This window comes from Pelodiscus sinensis, chromosome 6 (genome assembly GCF_052426305.1).
Source record: "Pelodiscus sinensis isolate ZL-2025 chromosome 6, ASM5242630v1, whole genome shotgun sequence".
Taxonomy (NCBI): domain Eukaryota; kingdom Metazoa; phylum Chordata; order Testudines; family Trionychidae; genus Pelodiscus; species Pelodiscus sinensis.
The window spans coordinates 40,483,041-40,500,995 of NC_143057.1; positions in this window are offsets into that span (position 1 = coordinate 40,483,041).

Sequence of the window (17,955 nt, forward strand, 5' to 3'; positions counted from 1 at the left end):
GAAAAATCATGTAAGGGATCCTTAAGGAAACCATTTTGAGGCACTTGGAAGAGAGGAAAGTGATTAGGAATAGTCAGCATGGATTCATAAAGGCCAAGTCTTGCCTGACCAATCTGATTAGCTTCTATGATGAGGTAACTGGCTTTGTGGACATGGGAAATTCAGTGGATGTGATATACCTTGACGTTAGCAAGGCTTTTGATACGGTCTCCCACAATATTCTTGCCAGCAAGTTAAGGGAATATGGATTGGATAAATGGACAGTAAGATGGATAGAAAGCTGGCTAGAAAGCCGGGCCCAGCGGGTAGTGATCAACGGCTCGATGTCAGTTTCTAGCAGAGTGCCCCAAGGTTCGTTTCTAGGACCGGTTTTGTTCAATATCTCTATTAATGACCTGGATGAGGGGATGGATTGCATCCTCAGCAAGTTTGCAGATGACACTAAGGTAGGGGGAGAGATAGATATGCTTGAGGGCAAATATAGGATCAAGAGTGACTTAGACAAATTGGAGGATTGGGCCACAAGAAATATGATGAGGTCCAACAAGGACAAGTGCAGAGTCCTTCACTTGGGACGGAAGAATCCCAAGCATTGTTACAGGCTGGGGACCAACCAGCTAAGTAGTAGTTCTGCAGATAAGGACCTGGGGGTTACAGTGGATAAGAAGCTGGATATGAGTCAACAGTGTTCCCTTGTAGCCAAGAAGGCTAATGGCATATTAGGTTGCATTAAGAGGAGCATTGCCAGCAGATTCAGAGATGTCATCATTCCCCTTTATTGGGCTCTGGTGAGGCCACATCTGGAGTATTGTGTCCAGTTTTGGGCCCCCCCACTACAAAAAGGATGTGGACGCATTGGAAAGAGTCCAGCAGAGTGTGACCAAAATGATTAGGGGACTGGAGCATATGACTTATGAGGAGAGGTTGAGGGAGTTGGGTCTGTTTAGTCTGCAGAAGCGAAGCGTGATGGGGGAATTTGATAGCATCCTTCAACTTCCTGAAAGGAGTTTCCAAAGAGGATGGAGAAAGGCTGTTCTCAGTGGTGGCAGATGGCAGAACAAGGAGCAATGGTCTTAAGTTACGGTGGGAGAGGTCCAGGTTGGATATTAGGAAAAACTATTTCACTAGGAGAGTGGTGAAGCACTGGAATGGCTTACCTAGGGAAGTAGTGGAGTCTCCATCCCTAGAGATGTTTAAGTCTTGGCTTGACAAAGCCCAGGCTGTGTTGATTTAGTTGGGATTGGTCCTGCCTAGAGCAGGGGGCTGGACTTGATGACCTTCTGAGGTCTTTTCCAGCTCTATGAAGCCATGTCTGGCAGTTTGGAAGGCATTACCTCTCTCTGCCTCTTATATTCACCAGCCAAGGCCTTAACTCTCAATGCATCTTGTTTAAATTGACCATTTGTTTTCTAACGTGGCTGTCTTTATAGCTATAGTGGGCAAGATTTGCAAAAATATCCAGCTCTGGTCTAAAACGCTGATTCCTTCAAATGGCTTTGAGGATTCTAGACCCCATCTTTAGTAAATATCAGTTGAACAATACCAAGTTTCTATTTAAAAAAAATATTTTCTTTAGGCGGAAATAGTAAATTTGTTTCAGACTCCAAATGTATTATATTGATTTCACACTGTTTTATTCAAACCAATAGGGCCCAACTCTCTATGAACTCTCCAGGCAGACTCTATTTGACTTCATAAAATATCCTCCATTCAGTCAGTCAAATTGAATTTATAACAAAGGCCTAGTAAACATTTTGACTGTTATAATGTTGATAATGCAATGTTTTCCCTAAATATTATCCAATTACAATAAGCATACTCTTTTTTTTTTTTTTTTTGCATAGTCCTTAATAAACCTTCCTGTGCCAAATGAAAATAAAGGATTTATAGTACCCCATCTTTTAATTTTACTCACCACTTAGAGAGTTATTTTTACAGCTGGCATTTCAAATATATTAGTAGAATTTATCACTCAAAGGCTTATACAAGGACTAAATTACACTAATGAATTGACTATGAATTTGAAGCCTAACATGAGGCCAAATATTTTCTGGCTCCATTTCTATATCTCAGCAAACTGCTTAATTTTCTCCCTACTTATCCATTACTGCTAAATTGTCTTGCTATTATTGTACAAAATTGCAGCAAAGCTGGCTTGCCCTAAGGCCTAGACTGAACGAAGTGGAATGAGGATGCTTGCCATAAGACTGGCAAGGTCTGAAATCTGTCATCTACTAATTTTGTCGAGCTGAAAGAGCAAGTGGAAGATAATATTCAACCCCATCTTCTTCAATTTTATTCAACAGCCAGTAAGTTATTCTTACAGCTGGCATTTCAATTGTGTTAACAGAATTTATTACTCAAAGGCTCATGCAAGGGCTAAGTTACATTAACAAACTGAGTATGCATTTGAAGTCTCACATAAGGCCAAATATGTTCTGGCTTCATTTTTTGTTTGTTTGCTTGGTATCTCAGCAAACTGCTTCATTTTTGTCCTACTTGCCCGTTATTGCAAAATTCTATTGTAGCAACGGCACTAGCAATGCTACAGTTAAGAGTCTGTGAGCATTTCTATGATATGCTTTTGCTGTTTAGGTGTTTTACAGTCCTCCCCCCAAAATCACCAGAATTTCTAAGTTTCTTCTCTGGAACGATCTTTTCCCCCACAAATTTATGTAAGTCAAATTTGTTCACTTGTAAATGAAGCAAAACTGAAATAGATTCCTTGATTACAGGTAATTTTGGGGTGCTCTTTCAACACAAACATAGCTCTACAAGCAAAATAAATGTACAGTTCATTAGTTCATAATGCACATATGCCAATTAGGTATTTTTATATTGACCCATTGAGTCAAACCCCTTAGTTCTCATTCAGCTCTTATATAGACAGACTTTTACTGAAGTAAATGAAAATCCTAAATGAGGAAGGAAATGATGCGTTATTGTTATTTTAAAATAAATTACTGCACATACAATTTTTTCACTACTTCTTAAAATACCTTGAACACCAGTTATGAAAACAACAGTGCATTATGACAAAATTTGTCATTGGCTATCAACCTTTCCATTCTTCTACTGTCTTTGCCTTTTCCTCCTGATTAGAAAATCCTCCTGATTAGAAATTATACAGTTAGGCTATGTCTAGACTGCAGGCTTCTTTTGGATCTTCTGAAAAAACTTTTTCCAAAAAAGAGCACCCACGCACAAAAGCACATCGAAAAAGTGATCTGCTTTTTTGAAAGATAGCGTCCACACTCAGAAGCAACTGGTGACCTAAAGCCCTGCCTGAATTGGTTTTGGGAGGCCTTTTGTGCGAGATGCTAGATGCTCAATCAATCTAGATGCTCTCTTTCGATGCACTTTTGTGTGTGGACATGCTCTTTCAGAAGAAGCATGTAGTCTAGACGTAGCCTCAGTGACAACCACCTGCTGCTCTTGGTCAATCTTCCTAATGGACTTAGAAGTTTAAGTGAGAGTCTAGCCTGCATGTTAACGGCAGAGTTCTATTTTTTATCAAGTTGTTGTTGTTGTTAAATGTTTAAATGGAGTCCATATTCCAGTTTGGGGTCCGAATGCAAACACTCAGGCATAGTCCCTGTCCTATAGTGAATTGGAATTGTGCAAATGAATGTAAAACAAATCAATTCAGTACTTCTAAGCATTCTTTTTATTTATTACATTAGAACACCAGAGATTCTTCAGTCAGAAGGACAGACTCACAGTTTTGAGGGAGTAATTTCTCCCTTCTATAGCAGTCTCTAGAAGGAGGACAATCTGGACCTTAATTTCCATTTGAAATGGGACAGGTAAAATAACATTTTGCTAATCCAGACACTGGTAGTTTATAAAGTGGTGGTTGTGGACTTTGGGGCAAGTGGGATATGACCCTTTGTTCCCCTTTCCCTTCCCTCTTGCATCAGAGGGAAGCACCACTTCTCCCCCTCATCCCTGTCCATGGACCACCTGCCCTTCCCTCACTGCATACATGGAAGCTGGTCATATCAGGGCACAGCCAAAGTATATGAGACTGGTTGAACTCTGCCAGCAGAAGTGCCAGTCTGGTACTGTGTGCTTCAGGTGTGCTGAGGAGGAGAGGTGCCCCAGGCATAACGTGCTTACTTGTGGGTTTGACCTAATTTCTCCCATACACTTCCTAACGTAGGTGGTGTGACTAGTGACATAGAAATCTGTGTGTGCTTTTGTATACTCCTGTAGGTTCGGTGCCCCAACACACACAGTTTTTACACATGGCCATGAAGTCATTTATGTCATGCAGTCAGTTACACTAGTTCAACTCCCTGGTGCTTTCTTACATGACCATGTATAAAACATGCTATGATGCAACCCCTTTGAAAGAGCAGATCAAGAACCAGATAAAGATTTTGTTTGCCATCTGTGTGGACTCCCTCAGTCACAGTCAATTGATTCCAAGCTCTGGGTTTAAGGATAAAAGAAAACATGGGGTAGGGACTATCATGCTATTGCTCATTCAATTTTTAAAAGATTTGCAGGTGCTAGTAAATCACCCACCATCTAACAATTTATAAATATTAAAATAGCACATTCACAGCAAGTATGAAATAGCACACCCTAATACCAACGGCAAGTGAGGCCAAGGAAAATTACCATTGGTACAGCCCATCACTTATATTGTGAAATATATTATGCTGCATTAGATCACAACAATGAATATATCTCATTCAGAACCACTTTGTAAGTGGAAGCTATCAATGATAAACTATTCTTTTGCATTGTCCATTTGCCCTCACTTTAAATATATACAAACTAACTAAACAAATAAAACCCAATGCCAAATAAGGACGCGCTGGATGTGTCTCACAGGCCCTTTCTCTATCTGAAAGAGTACTTGAAGATGTTAAAATAAATGAAGTATATGGAAAACATAACTGCTTATTTACTGACAAGTGAAAAACAACTGCAGATATAAACCCTAGTGACAGTGTCTTGCCACAGACTTTAACATACAAGTAGGCTTGCTAGAATTGTAGTTTTATTTTGGTGGATATTATTAATGTTTATTTTAGGCATTTTTCTATTTTTATCAATTTAAATTTTCTACAGTTGCATAAAATTATGCATTTTAAGCATATTTTTATTTAATTTGATTTTTGCAGCTGCTGGAAATTAGGGGATGAACTTAGTAAACATCAATATTCAAAGAGTTAAAGTTTTATACCTATCAAAACTGAAATTCTCAACATCACATGTCAAAATAGACATAGTAAGTATCCTTAAATAAAACTCAAGTTCTTAAACAGCTTTTTCTCACTTTGCCTTGTGTAAATTTCTGTTTAGAAATTACAGTGAAAAGTGTGTGTGCGCGCACACAGTGAAGTTGACATTTACAGATGACAATCTGATCATTCCAAATCTATGGAAAAGTCTTCAAAACTACTTAGGAACACGGGCAAGGAAAGTATTTAGGCAGACTCCTGCTGCGTTTGTGGCTTTTCGCTTAGCAACAGCAAGTCAAAGGCAAAAGGTTTTCTGTACTTCTTTTCTAAAGATTGTGGTTTAGTGGCAGCCAACCCTTAAAAGAAAAACCTTGAAAGCTACTTTGTTGGTTGCTTACAATATTGAGAGTCAGATCCAGCTGTAGCAATGTAGGAAAGATATTTACTGAAACAATGGGAGGTGGAGTTCCATCACTGTAACAAATGTATTTGTCCAAAAGATGATAGCTAGGTCAACAGAATTCTCTTTTCAAACTAAGGGTGCCTATACCTATCAGTCAGCTAACGGTTTCTCTCAAAAGGTGAATCTGACACATTGCTAAGTTTTGTAGCTTGGTCAACCTAACTTTGTAATGTAGACCAGCCCTGAGTTAATGCTCTTTAATAGCTCGTACCTGTGCATAGAATCATACAATCATAGAACTGGAAGGGACCTCGAGAGGCCATCAAGTCCAGTCCCCTGCCCTCATGGCAGGACCAAATACTGTCTAGACCATTCCTGATAGACATTTATCTACCCTACTCTTAAATATCTCCAGTGAAGGAGATTCCACAACCTCCCTGGGCAATTTATTCTAGTGTTTAACCTCCCTGACAGGAAGTTTTTCCTAATGTCCAACCTAAATCTCCCTTGTTGCAATTTAAGCCCATTGCTTCTTGTCCTATTATCAGAGGCCAAGGAGAACAATTTTTCTCCCTCCTTCTTGTAATACCCTTTTAGATAATTGAAAACCGCTCTCAAGTCCCCCCTCACAGTCTTCTCCTTTGTAAGCTAAACAAGCCCAATTCTTTCAGTCTTTCCTCATAGGTCATGTATTCTAGACTTTTAATCATTTTTGTTGTTCTTCTCTGGATCATGTCTAATTTCTCCACGTTTCTTGAAATGTGATGCCCAGAACTGGACACAATACTCCAACTGAAGCCTAATCAGCACAGAGTAGAGCGGAAGAATGACTTCTCATGTCTTGCTCACAACACTCCTGTTAATGCATCTCCGAGCATAAATGTGCTCTTCTTAGTAAGTATTCATAATTGGAGGTTGGAGAGTCAGGCTACAGCCTGAGCCCAGATACCTGCACCACAATTAACTAGACCCTTAGCCTGAGCTCCACAAGGCTGAGTCAGCTGGCATGGGCCACCTGCAGGTGTCTAACTGCAGCATAGACACAGCCATGGAAACAATGCCAACTGAGCATTCAAAAAATGTCTCCAGCCTGTTAGCACACAATTCACTTATCACAGAGCAATGTAAGCCCTGTTAAAGCCCTTCTTACCAAGCATTATCTGGTAGAGAACCACGATACCTATAATGACCTATGACCAGTGAGAGCCTGACTCTGATATCATGTCAGTTGTAATTGAAGGTAGTGGCATTAAACTGAAATCAGATCAGAATCAGGCCTAAAAGAGAAGATTTCTATTCCATGGCTAGCTTTTAGCTTAGTTACAACCTTGTAAACATAGTCACATCACCAGCTGCACTGGAGTGATTCCAGACTTATACTAGCATAACTTAGAGTAGGCTGTATCCAAATACCTTTTAGTTCTGTTTTGCACACTTCTTTTTAAGACAGTAAACCTTCATTCAATGAGCAATGCTTCCTGTATCCTCAGTGGAGATTTTCCCCATTGCATCACAATTCATTCTGGGAAAAACCTTGGAAAATATTGCTATTGATTCATCAGTGTAAGGTATTATTCCAAGGCATCTTTAAAGTTCATCTGCAATCCTTCCCCCACCCAGAAAGAACTTTTATGAACATGAAAAAGTAATTCTGCCAGCTCCTTCTTAATTTTCTTGTGATTACTGGTACATTAGCATTGGTTCAGTATGAATTGCTTTTGACATCTCTGAATTAAAGAATTATTATTTCATGTTTACTGTTAGATTGCTGCAGTATAGTTAGCAACAGCATCCTGCAGAAATTCGTGTAGTTTATCTGAGAATGTTTCTTTTCCCAGCACTTAGGAACAATGGGACTCCAATCTCAGATGAAACGTGTAATACAGAAAAAACTCCAAGTAATATGATAACTCTGTATCTGCAAAGAGCTCCCATTAATTCCAACATTAATGGAAACCTAAATTATCAAAGCTATTAAAACATACTTCAACTAATTATTATTTCACATGTTCAGGGTTGCATAACTCAGGACGCATCACCTCCTTTTACTGTTTACAGAACATGGGGATTGTGGACATCAGAGCTTTCAATTTCAATCCCAGACTTTTTTAGGGTCCAAATGGTCTCATGAAAATCAATGGCAAGAAATTCAAATGACTATAAAGTGAGCAGGATTTAAGCCTTTACAGTATTTTGGGGCCAATGGAGAACCCAGGATTTATTTTTAAGCCCTTCACGAGGTATTGAAAGGATGAATAAAATGTAGTTCCCTTATGTCAGAGGTCAGATTTGTTCTAAAAGGGTTTGTGTGCACCTGCATGTGCTAGAGTAGCTAGGTAACTCTATTTGAAGTTCTTTCATTGACGTGGCGTGTAACCAAAGAACAATATGGAACAGAGAGGTTAAGTGGCCTGTTCTCGAAGTTATATAATAAGGATTACCTAAGTAAACAAGGGATTATAAGGAGTCTTTAATTAATGAGCTGTGAACTCTTTTGAGGAAAGATGCCATGGTCCCTGTACTCTGAACTGTGACTTTGCAAAAATGACATCTTGTTCATCAGATTTGTTCCTTGTAAATATTCAGGGTCATGTCTCCTGACTTTAGTGACAAAGTAAGTTTTTATTGGTTTTTATACCAATGTAACTCACACATTCTCCAAGAGAGAGAGAGCATTGTACAGGTTGGACCTCCCTGGTCCGGCACTCCCAGATGAGGGATTTTTCCGGCCCAGGGAAGGTCTTTTCATCTCCTCTGTTGCCACCTCCCGACCAGGTTTCCTGGGTCCCCCACAGCGCAGCTGAGTGCACGCCAGCTACATGTCTCCCTTCTCCCCCACCCCCCGCCAGTGCAGCCCAGCTGAGCCGCACGCTGTCTCCCGCTGCCCCCACCCCCCTGCATCCCAACTGAGCCACATGCTGGCCCTTGGCTTCCCCCTCATAGCCCAACTGAGCCGCATGCCGGCTCCCAAGCTGCACCCCCCTGCAGCATGCTGGGACTCTCTGATCTGGGAACATCTGTGGTTGAAGAGAACCACAGGTGTTGCCGGACCAGAGAATCCCAGATTTTAGAGGTGCAACCTGTATTGCAGTCTATTCTGTACTTCACTAGCAGATTGGAATTTTGTAAACAAAGCCCCAACTGAGCTGCTCCTCTGGCCTTTATACCAGGCCTGCAGTTGGAGCATGCCCAGCAGGACTGTGGGGCTGGGACTCTCTCAGCCCAGCAGACCTGGTTAGCCTCCCCTCAACCAGTGTGGGGTTGGGATGCCATGTCACAGTCAGATTGACCCTTCTGTGGTTTTCTCATAAAAAGAAAGCCCCAGAAAGATGATGTTTGATCAAATCAAACATTTAGAATGTGAATTCCAAAAGTAATGTGCCTCCATTTGTACATATGCTTAGCATCTAGTCTACCTGTTAGAAGGTTTTAATTTGTAATTGCTTATGCATGCAAAACTAGCCTTTGAAATATACTAGAAACTAGCTTTTAATTCAGTGACATTTATGCACGAATCCGTATGAGGTTAGCAATAACAATCCAAAACATTATATTATGAATATAAAAAAGCTATGAGGGAGATAACTGACCTAACAAGAAGTATTGAAGATGAAGTCCACAAACAGGTTCCTTATCTTTGTGTAACCCTTCTGCCAGGCCGAGTAAATAGCAGCAGCAAGGGCCGGGTTCAGTGTCTAGGGGTCTCCTCCCAACGAGGTAATACAACACTGGCTCGAGCCCCCACCCAGTGACCTGGGAAATCTTACATACACCTCTGGGTGCCTCAAAAGAGGCAATTCTTCCCCTCTCGCAAGCACAGAGCCTCAGTAGAGTAGCAAACCTTTAATAACATGAGGTAACCCAATGAGCAACGGCCCTCCCCCCAGCCACAAATCTCCCCAACGTCCCAAAAGTCCAACACCCCAAGAGTCTCAGCCCTGGGTCAGTGCCATCCCAGGGTTCAAAAGTCCACCCGGCAGGGTTTCACCATTCCAACCTGGAGGGGTGGGGATCGATGCGCCTTACGTGGCCCGGCGGTGGCTCCGCCTCTCCGTGCCGCCACCGTCAACGCGAGTCACTCCGCCACACTCCACTTGTCGTCAGGTAAGCCGCCTCCACTGTCCGGCTCCGCAAATCCACCAACCGCCTCAGTCCACGCTCCGGGCTGCCAGCTGGTTGCTCCTGCCGCTGCTCCACCAGCTGCCGCTCCTACCAGCCACAGGCCACCGCCAGCTGCATCTACTGTCCACCTGTGCTTGCTGGTTGCCCCTTGCAAACTGCTTTGCTAGCAGCACAGCGCCAGGCTCCCCTCAGCAACAGTGATTTCAGCTCTTGCCAGGCTCCCCTCAGCAACAGTGATTTCAGCTCTCGTCCACAGCTCAGCAACAGTGATTTCAGCTCTCGTCCACAGCACACAGTGATTTCAGCTCATAACAGAGGAGCCTTAGCGCTGGCCCACAGCAAAGTTAGCTCCACAGCTCAAAACTAGACTCCTAATGGAATCTAAATTAACTCTGATATTCCACAGTGGAGAGAGGAGGGAGTGCAATCAGTGTTGTTTAGGCCCTCAGACAGGGCCCCACCACCAGGTACCAAGACCTGTCCCCAACCTCTCTCAATTTGACTGGGTTTGGAACCCATGCCCCTTGTCTAGAGAGTGCTACTTAGTTTATGGCGAATCCCTCTGTCATAAACAGTTCCACCATTCCATTGTCCTTGATTCACATAATCAGGGTAACAACACTTTTATCCCCTCTGCCTCAATAACAGAGAGACTGGGGCTCCCACAGTGGCCAAAGTGACGATTTGGGCTGCTGTGGCACATACTAGACAGGGTGGGTGTGTCTATGCAAATTGGGCTCAGCCCCTGAAGTCTCTTTGCACCACTTGCCACAGTTCGCCACTAGATGTCAGAATAGAGTTTACCCTGACCCTGCTTACATTTGTATTGAAGAGGGATGAAAAATTACTTACAGGGCTCACCAACCATGTCATCAAAAGTACGATAAACCCACTGGATCCTGAATCACACCCAGAAATGCTTAACACCACATCTGTTGGACTGCCTTTAACATCAGCTGTACAAGAGTCTCTGCTTACAATAGCAGGTGTCAGAGATGAACAAACAGAGAGATATAAGAGGTATCCTTGATTCTGATGGGACTTGTAACTTCTCTAGCCCAGTCAATAAATATGGCATCAAAATATTTGCTGACATGATCAAAAAGACTAACTTTAGGTCTGGGAAGGGAGGGACTATGACAGCAGCTATCAGACTAGATTGGGGGGGGGTTCTGTTTTTAACAAGATGCAGAGGTGACATTTCAATGGCAACTTTTCTCATTAACTAAAGAAGACTTGTGTCTATGTCTCTATTCTATCTTGATGGAACAATGAGAACAGACACTGCTAAATTAGAATATCAGCTGGGAGCTAAAGGTGGAAGAATCCATGAGTTAAAAGCAGCTACAATGACACCACTGTGTATGTCTGAAAGACCATGGCTATCATACAAATGATGGCAGAAGACAAACCCCACACATTTGGCTTCTGAGCATGTGAAGTAGATCCTGAAAGAATCTGACAATACTAATTCTGTAATCAAAGTCTTTGAAAGGTATGACAACAGTAACTCCATGAAAACTGCAGAAATAGTGCCAGACAGTGCCTAAGTTTGGATGCAAAAAAACACCAGGTGGTTGGCAGATGCCCTGTGCCTCCATAGAAAACATTTCTAAACATGGCACCCAAAAGCAGTCACCTAAAATTCCACTGTAATGATATGGTTCAGAATGCACCTGAGAGGGAAGGAGCACATCCAATACAAATACTCATTCTTGCGGTAGGCTTTTCCAGGGTTGAAGTAGCAAAGTCCCGACACCTGTACAGTATTCAAGAGGAAACCATCACAAGTGTGTTTTTGCATGTGTTGTGCGCCAATATGGTATTTATATTCTCTTAATGTTAAAGGAACCACAGCAATTAAGTCACTTGGAACAGATGTTTTGGTCCTTGCTGTTTTCCAAAAATGGAACATGTCAATAGCACATGGATGGAAAGAGGCACCATCACCAGCACAACTAACAAGTTTCACTTCATGCCTGTGCATGCAATTTATGACACACTCACTCCTGACTTCTGCAGCACAGTTCCTGCTGCATATGCATTCACAAGACATGACTGTGTCCCCCCTCGTTGGTACAAGGGGAAAAAACCTGTATTTAATGTTGTCAAAACAAAGAGCTCTTACCACTTCAGAGATCTTGCCAAACTGGAAGAGAATGACCAACAAACTGCAGTTTCTGTAGCAAGGAATTTGCTAGCAGAACTGTATGACCACAATCAACAGAAAAGGAGACCCATAGGAACCCGAATTGCTTGCATCCCAATCTGGCAATCAAAAAGAACAAGGTACTGGCCAAACTCCTACCACACAAGGATAGTTTTGAAGTGCATGTCAAGAGCACGTTGGCAAACAAAGATTTGGATGTTGTTACACATAGGTTAATCAGATATCAGATCACCATTGCAAGACAAATGGAAAATGCCAGAGGTTAGGATAAAATATTTCCTTTTTTTGTCAAAGGTTCAATGGTGTCTGAGCTCCTACAGGATTTTATTTGTGCAAGTCTTAGAAGGGGCCACTGTACAAACAACCATCTCTATAGCCAGAACAATTTTCCCTGCACAGAACTGTACATTTGTCAAAGCAATAAAGACTGCAGAAATTCAGAGATCATAGTGATGAACAAGATGGCGACAATGATCTTGACTAGAAATGCTATTACTTTTCAATGGTAGCTGTACAGATTATTAGGTGTTTTGCCTCCTAGATTGTTGTTGTGATGCTTTGAGTGCCTAAAGAAATCCAATTTTATGCCTTGAAATAATACACAGAGTACTAAACAAACAAATTAATGCAGATATTTCAGCGGTAATTTTAATATGTCAATCGTGTCATTGTTTATCCCAGTTTCCGTGCTAATGGCACCACCTGACAGCACGACATCATACCTCATCTTAGAGTAGACATAATAAGCTTTCATATGATATATACTGTTCCTGTAGCTAGAAGGCACAGTCAGCCAAAGCAAGGGTGTCTCCCATTCACCTAAAACATGACAAAAGGCTTCTTCCCCACTCACCCACCTTTCTTCTTTTTTTCCTAAAGAAACATCTGGGAGGGAAAAAAGTTTCTCTCAGAATGGTCAGCTTCTATTTACAATAAAATAAATATTTAAGCTTCAAATCATTAGTAACTCTGTGCTTGCTATTCTTCAAAATAATCTGGAGCTTTTTCAGTTTCTCTCTAGTCAAAAATACATATCTGAAAGGTACAATGCAAAGGGTGCTGACAGCTACTGTTAAAATGAAATCTGAGCTGTTATTAGCATGAGACTGTTTTTCCCTGTGCATAAGATAATGTTTCCACAAATCTGAAATATTATTTTCCTTCCTAAAGGAATAATAATATTTTCCTTCCCAAAGGTTCTACCCCCACTTCTACCTGTTCTACCACTAGTGCCATTGGCTAAAAAGAGAGCTAGGATTGAAGTACTTATGAAAAGAGTGTTTTTATGAGGATCTTTAATACTTGATAGCCTTGTTAGAGCAACCTCATGAGAGGGATCTGTCTAATGAAATTGTGTGCACACGCGCGCATGCGTGTGTGTGAAAAAAGGCATTTCAGTTCTCAATAAACTGTTTACTGTTCAAACATTAAATAAATGTAGACCTGTTTTAATCAGCTGAGCAAATATTTAATGTACACTCCAATGTAAGAGCTACGTTTAAAAATATCCTCTGTGTTACTAAGACATAAGGAATTTATGGAAACTAGTGACCTGCAAGGTAAAACAAACATTGTCAAAACAAAACGTTCACACACAAAAGGGAAAATAATGTTTTGTCAATTTCTACCAGAAGTGATCTATATTGTTGACATACATCATTAGAATTTGAAACTCTTAAAGTTCATAGGAGGATTGAATTAGCAAAAATGCTTCAAATTTCAAGAACGCATAACTGGTATGTAAAAATAGGATTAGTTTCTAATAAACTGCCACAAGATGGTAATGCATAGTAATGATAATATTATGTCCATAGTAAGGTTTTTCAGTAGAATAAAGGTTTGTTGGCTCTCCCAATTCCAAACACTGAAGGTCATTCATTGCAGGAGTAGCTAGATTTTTGTCTATAGCCATTAGAAAAAAAATCTGACAGGAAATTGCAACTTCTTTGAAAACACATGTCCATGAATAGTTTATATATAAATACTGTACAATGCTGGCAGAAAGGGCACATTTTCATAGAGATAATCTCTTAAAACCATATACACATGTTTTACCTTGCCTCACTTTTTTCCACGTGATTTGCAACTGTTTTTGGAGACTTCTCAAAAGAACTCTCAGCAGAATGCTACCGAAATGAAGGATTATGCAATGAGGAAGAGTTTTATGCTCCCATTGACCTGGCAGCTGGATATTCAGACACACTACAAGTTTAACACATGTACTCTGTACTGGCATGTGATTTAAAAATAAAAACCAACCAATAAACAGGAAAAGCAGTTCTGTTGTGAGTATACACTTCTTTCACCAAAGACCCTCTGCATCATCCAGAGATACATTCAGCGAATATGATTCTATCATGTAAATTGGAGATTACCCCCTTTGAGCCAATGAAGGAGTATGTGTTGGCTTTATTGTACTCAAATGCTACACAGATGAGCAATTTTTACACATTTAATGATAACTCCACAGATGAGAGGGGGAGACAGAAAGTGATCTACCTCACCAGTAGTGAAGGAAGCATCAGAGCACTCAACACCTTGCAAGACTGGAATTAACGTTAGAGCCAGTGCTTTTTTTGTGACGGTACTGCCTGATACGCAGTACCGGCACCTTCAGTCGGAGCTCAATAACTTTTCCCCTGGAGTACAAAAAAAAGCACTGATTAGAACTGACCTTTAAAGGAATAATATAATTGAACCTATCTTTTCAAAGGTGTCTACTTGCTGAGTGCCTCCATTTTGGAGTGCCCAAATTCAGACAGGACAAGATAGGAGTCCAAAACAGAAAACACACATGCTCAACCCACTGCCCCTTTTGTATTCCTGGCCAGAGACTATTTTTTTCTAAGCTTTTTGTTCAGTTGGGTTTAATATTTTTTTTGTTTTGTTTTGTTTTTGACAGAACTCTGTGTAAAATGAGATCCTACAAGCACTCTTATGCCAGAACTCCCATTTTTCCGGTGGCAGAATCACATGCTCCTCCTTTTAGTCCTTTTTCCAGTACCATAAATGTTTCTCAAGTGCCAGCCAGAAAGATTTCAAGTAAGTTTGATTCTATTTTCTCAGGAGATGGAAAAATGATGTAAGCTAAAGATTTCTGGTCTCAAATTTAAATCTTATTTCTAGCCTTACCATTGCAACTAATGAGAATAAATGTCTCCTTCTGTTTATCTTCAATTATAACATTTTTCAACCACCACATAAATGTGTAGAAGGTACAAATAAATAACTTGTTCATAAATTGGATATATCTATTCAAATAGCAAAGAAATTATAAGTTGAAAAATACTGTTCACCAAAGACACTTTCCTTTGTAATCAAAGCCATAGTGCTTATTGCAGTGGTACCCAATGCAGTGCCTGCGGGCTCCATGGTGCCCACCGGGCCATTTCTGTACACCCGCTGAGTGATCAGGGCTGGCCCCGCCCCCGGGAGCGTGGCACAGGGGCGGTGGCAGCGCTGGGCGTGCAGCACTTGGGCAGCCCCAGCCCCAGAGGCGCGGTGCATGGGCATCCCCACTCCTGGGCATGCGGCACAGAAGCAGCGCTGGCCTCAGGCGCGTGGCACACGTGCGCTGCTGGTTCCTGGGTGCGCAACACAGGAGCGGCGCCGGCCACGGGCATGCAGCACATGGGGTGTTCCGGCCCCAGATGCGCGGCATATGGGCGACTCCGCCCCTGGGTGCACAGCACAGGAGCAGCGCCAGCCCCAGGCGCATGGCAAATGGGCAGCTCCACCCCAGGCGTACAGCACAAGAGTGGTGCCGGCCCCGGGAGTGCGGCGCATGGGTGGTTCTGCCCCCGGGCATGTGCACAGCCCCACCCCCAGGCACGTATGTGGCCCTGCCCCCAGGTGCCCGGCATGTGAGTGGTCCCCGCAGCCTCACAAGGTTGGGGACCACTGGCTTATTGCAATCCTCACCCTAACTTCCTTTCCCAAGTGTCATATGATCAATGGAACTACAATCAGAGGACCTATGGTCCCTGGACAGACTATTATTTTAAAAAAACACCAGGAAAACAGGGAACATGGGACCTTAGGCTAAAAGAAATTCAGCCATCAACAAAACAGAACACACAGTTTAATAAAGTTCAACTTGCTCATCTTAATCTGCATTCAGCTTCACTCTTTGCAAATGAAATGCCTAGCTTTTGGGGGGGGGGGCAGGAGAGGGGAGATGTAAGACCTTTATAGTATCAGGCACAAATAATTGAACATGCTTAAAAGGTAAGCAAATGAATAATCCTATCCATTTCATTGGTTTTTCTCATGTGCTACAGTGCTTGTGCTGAACATGGGGCCTAACAGAATGCACCGTCCTTGCACTTTTATGAAAGTCTCTCAAACGCTAATGAAACTATTGCAGAATACAAAACTCCTCTTCTTCATAATACACTGGTTTTTCATTTGGCTTTGATCACTGTGGTAAGATAGCACTTATGTCAGCAAATAGCTGGCTTGGTAAGAGATGCACAGAAGTAACAAATATACCTGCCTTTGTTCTTGTTTCCCTTAGGAAATGATCAACATAAAATTGAACTTTACAAAACTCAAATCTTTCATTACAGAGCATAGTTTAGGACCCTTTCTGCAGCAATTTTATATTTCCTAGTATATGTTTTTATAACAGAGCACATTGTTATGTTTTGAAAATTTTTTCCCATTTAAAATAAAAGCAATGCAAGTACATAGAAGTGCTTGTATGTTTCCAGTCCAGGCACATGTCTCCTTAAAAATACACCAAATTATTCCCCAAAAGCCAATGTGTACGTAGTCAGCCATATATATTCAAAGCACACCCCGCTGTCCCCATGGGCTAGCAGTTAAAACTGCACTGCCTAGAAGTTCATGGGTACTGCTGGTACATAGCTGCTCGCTCCATTTGCCCTCTCTGTGTAAAGAGTAGAAATCATGTGAAAAATAAGATCTCAGTGAGTAAGAGGCAGGCTATTACACAAACAAAATATGCACATCTTTTTTCTTTACAAAGACTGCTGGGGAACCTTATTTGAGTGACCACAGGACAGGAAGCGTGTGCTTTCAAAATTACATATAATGCCAATGTTGGGGGGAATAGGAGTATAAGAGTAAGTACACTCAGCTTTGGCCCAGATTATAGTAGGTGTGTCAGACTGCATTCTGCATTTCTTACCATAATAAAGTGACCTATCACTCTGAGGTGCCTTTTCTCAATTTTTCGGTTCTTGTTAAGCTTAAAATTGCAGATAGCAGTTCTGTTTGCTTTCAGATTATGTTAAACAGATGTAAGCTAGTCTATAATATCCATTCACATATAGCTGAATATGAGGCAATAGTGTGAATGTAGTGTTATAGTGCCAAAATGAAAGAAAAAATGTTCTGTGATATAGAATAATAGAATCATAGAATGCTAGAACTGGAAGGGACCTTGAGAGATCATCAAGTCCAGATCCTGCCCTTATGGAAGAACCAAGCACCATCTAGTTTATCCCTGACAGATGCTCTTAAATATCTCCAGAGATAGAGATTCTGCAATCTCCATAGGCAGTTTTTTCCAGTGCTTAACCACCAGGACTATTAGGAAGTTTTTCCATCCTAAACCTCCCTTGCTGCAGTTTAAGCCCGTTGCTTCTTGTCCTATACTCAGAAGCCAAAGAGAACAATTTTTCTCCCTCCCCTCAGTCTTCTCTTTTCTAAACTAAACAAGCCCAGTTCTTTCAGCCTTTCCTCATAACTCATGTTTTCTAGACCTTTAATCATTTTTATTGCTCCTCTCTGGATCTTCTCTTGATTTTCTTGAAATGTAGTACCCAGAACTGGACACAATACCCCAATTGAAGCCTAATCAGCACAGAGTAGAATGGAATAATGACTTCTCGTGTCTTGCTCACAACACCTCTGTGAATGCATCCCAGAATCATGTTTGCTTTTTTTGAAACATTGTCACACTGTTGACTTATATTTAGCTTTTGGTCCACTATGACCCCTAGATCTCTTTCTGCAGCACTCCTTCCTAGACAGTCACTTCCCATTCTGTATGTGCAAAATGGATTGTTCCTTCCCAACTAGAATACTTTGCATTTCTC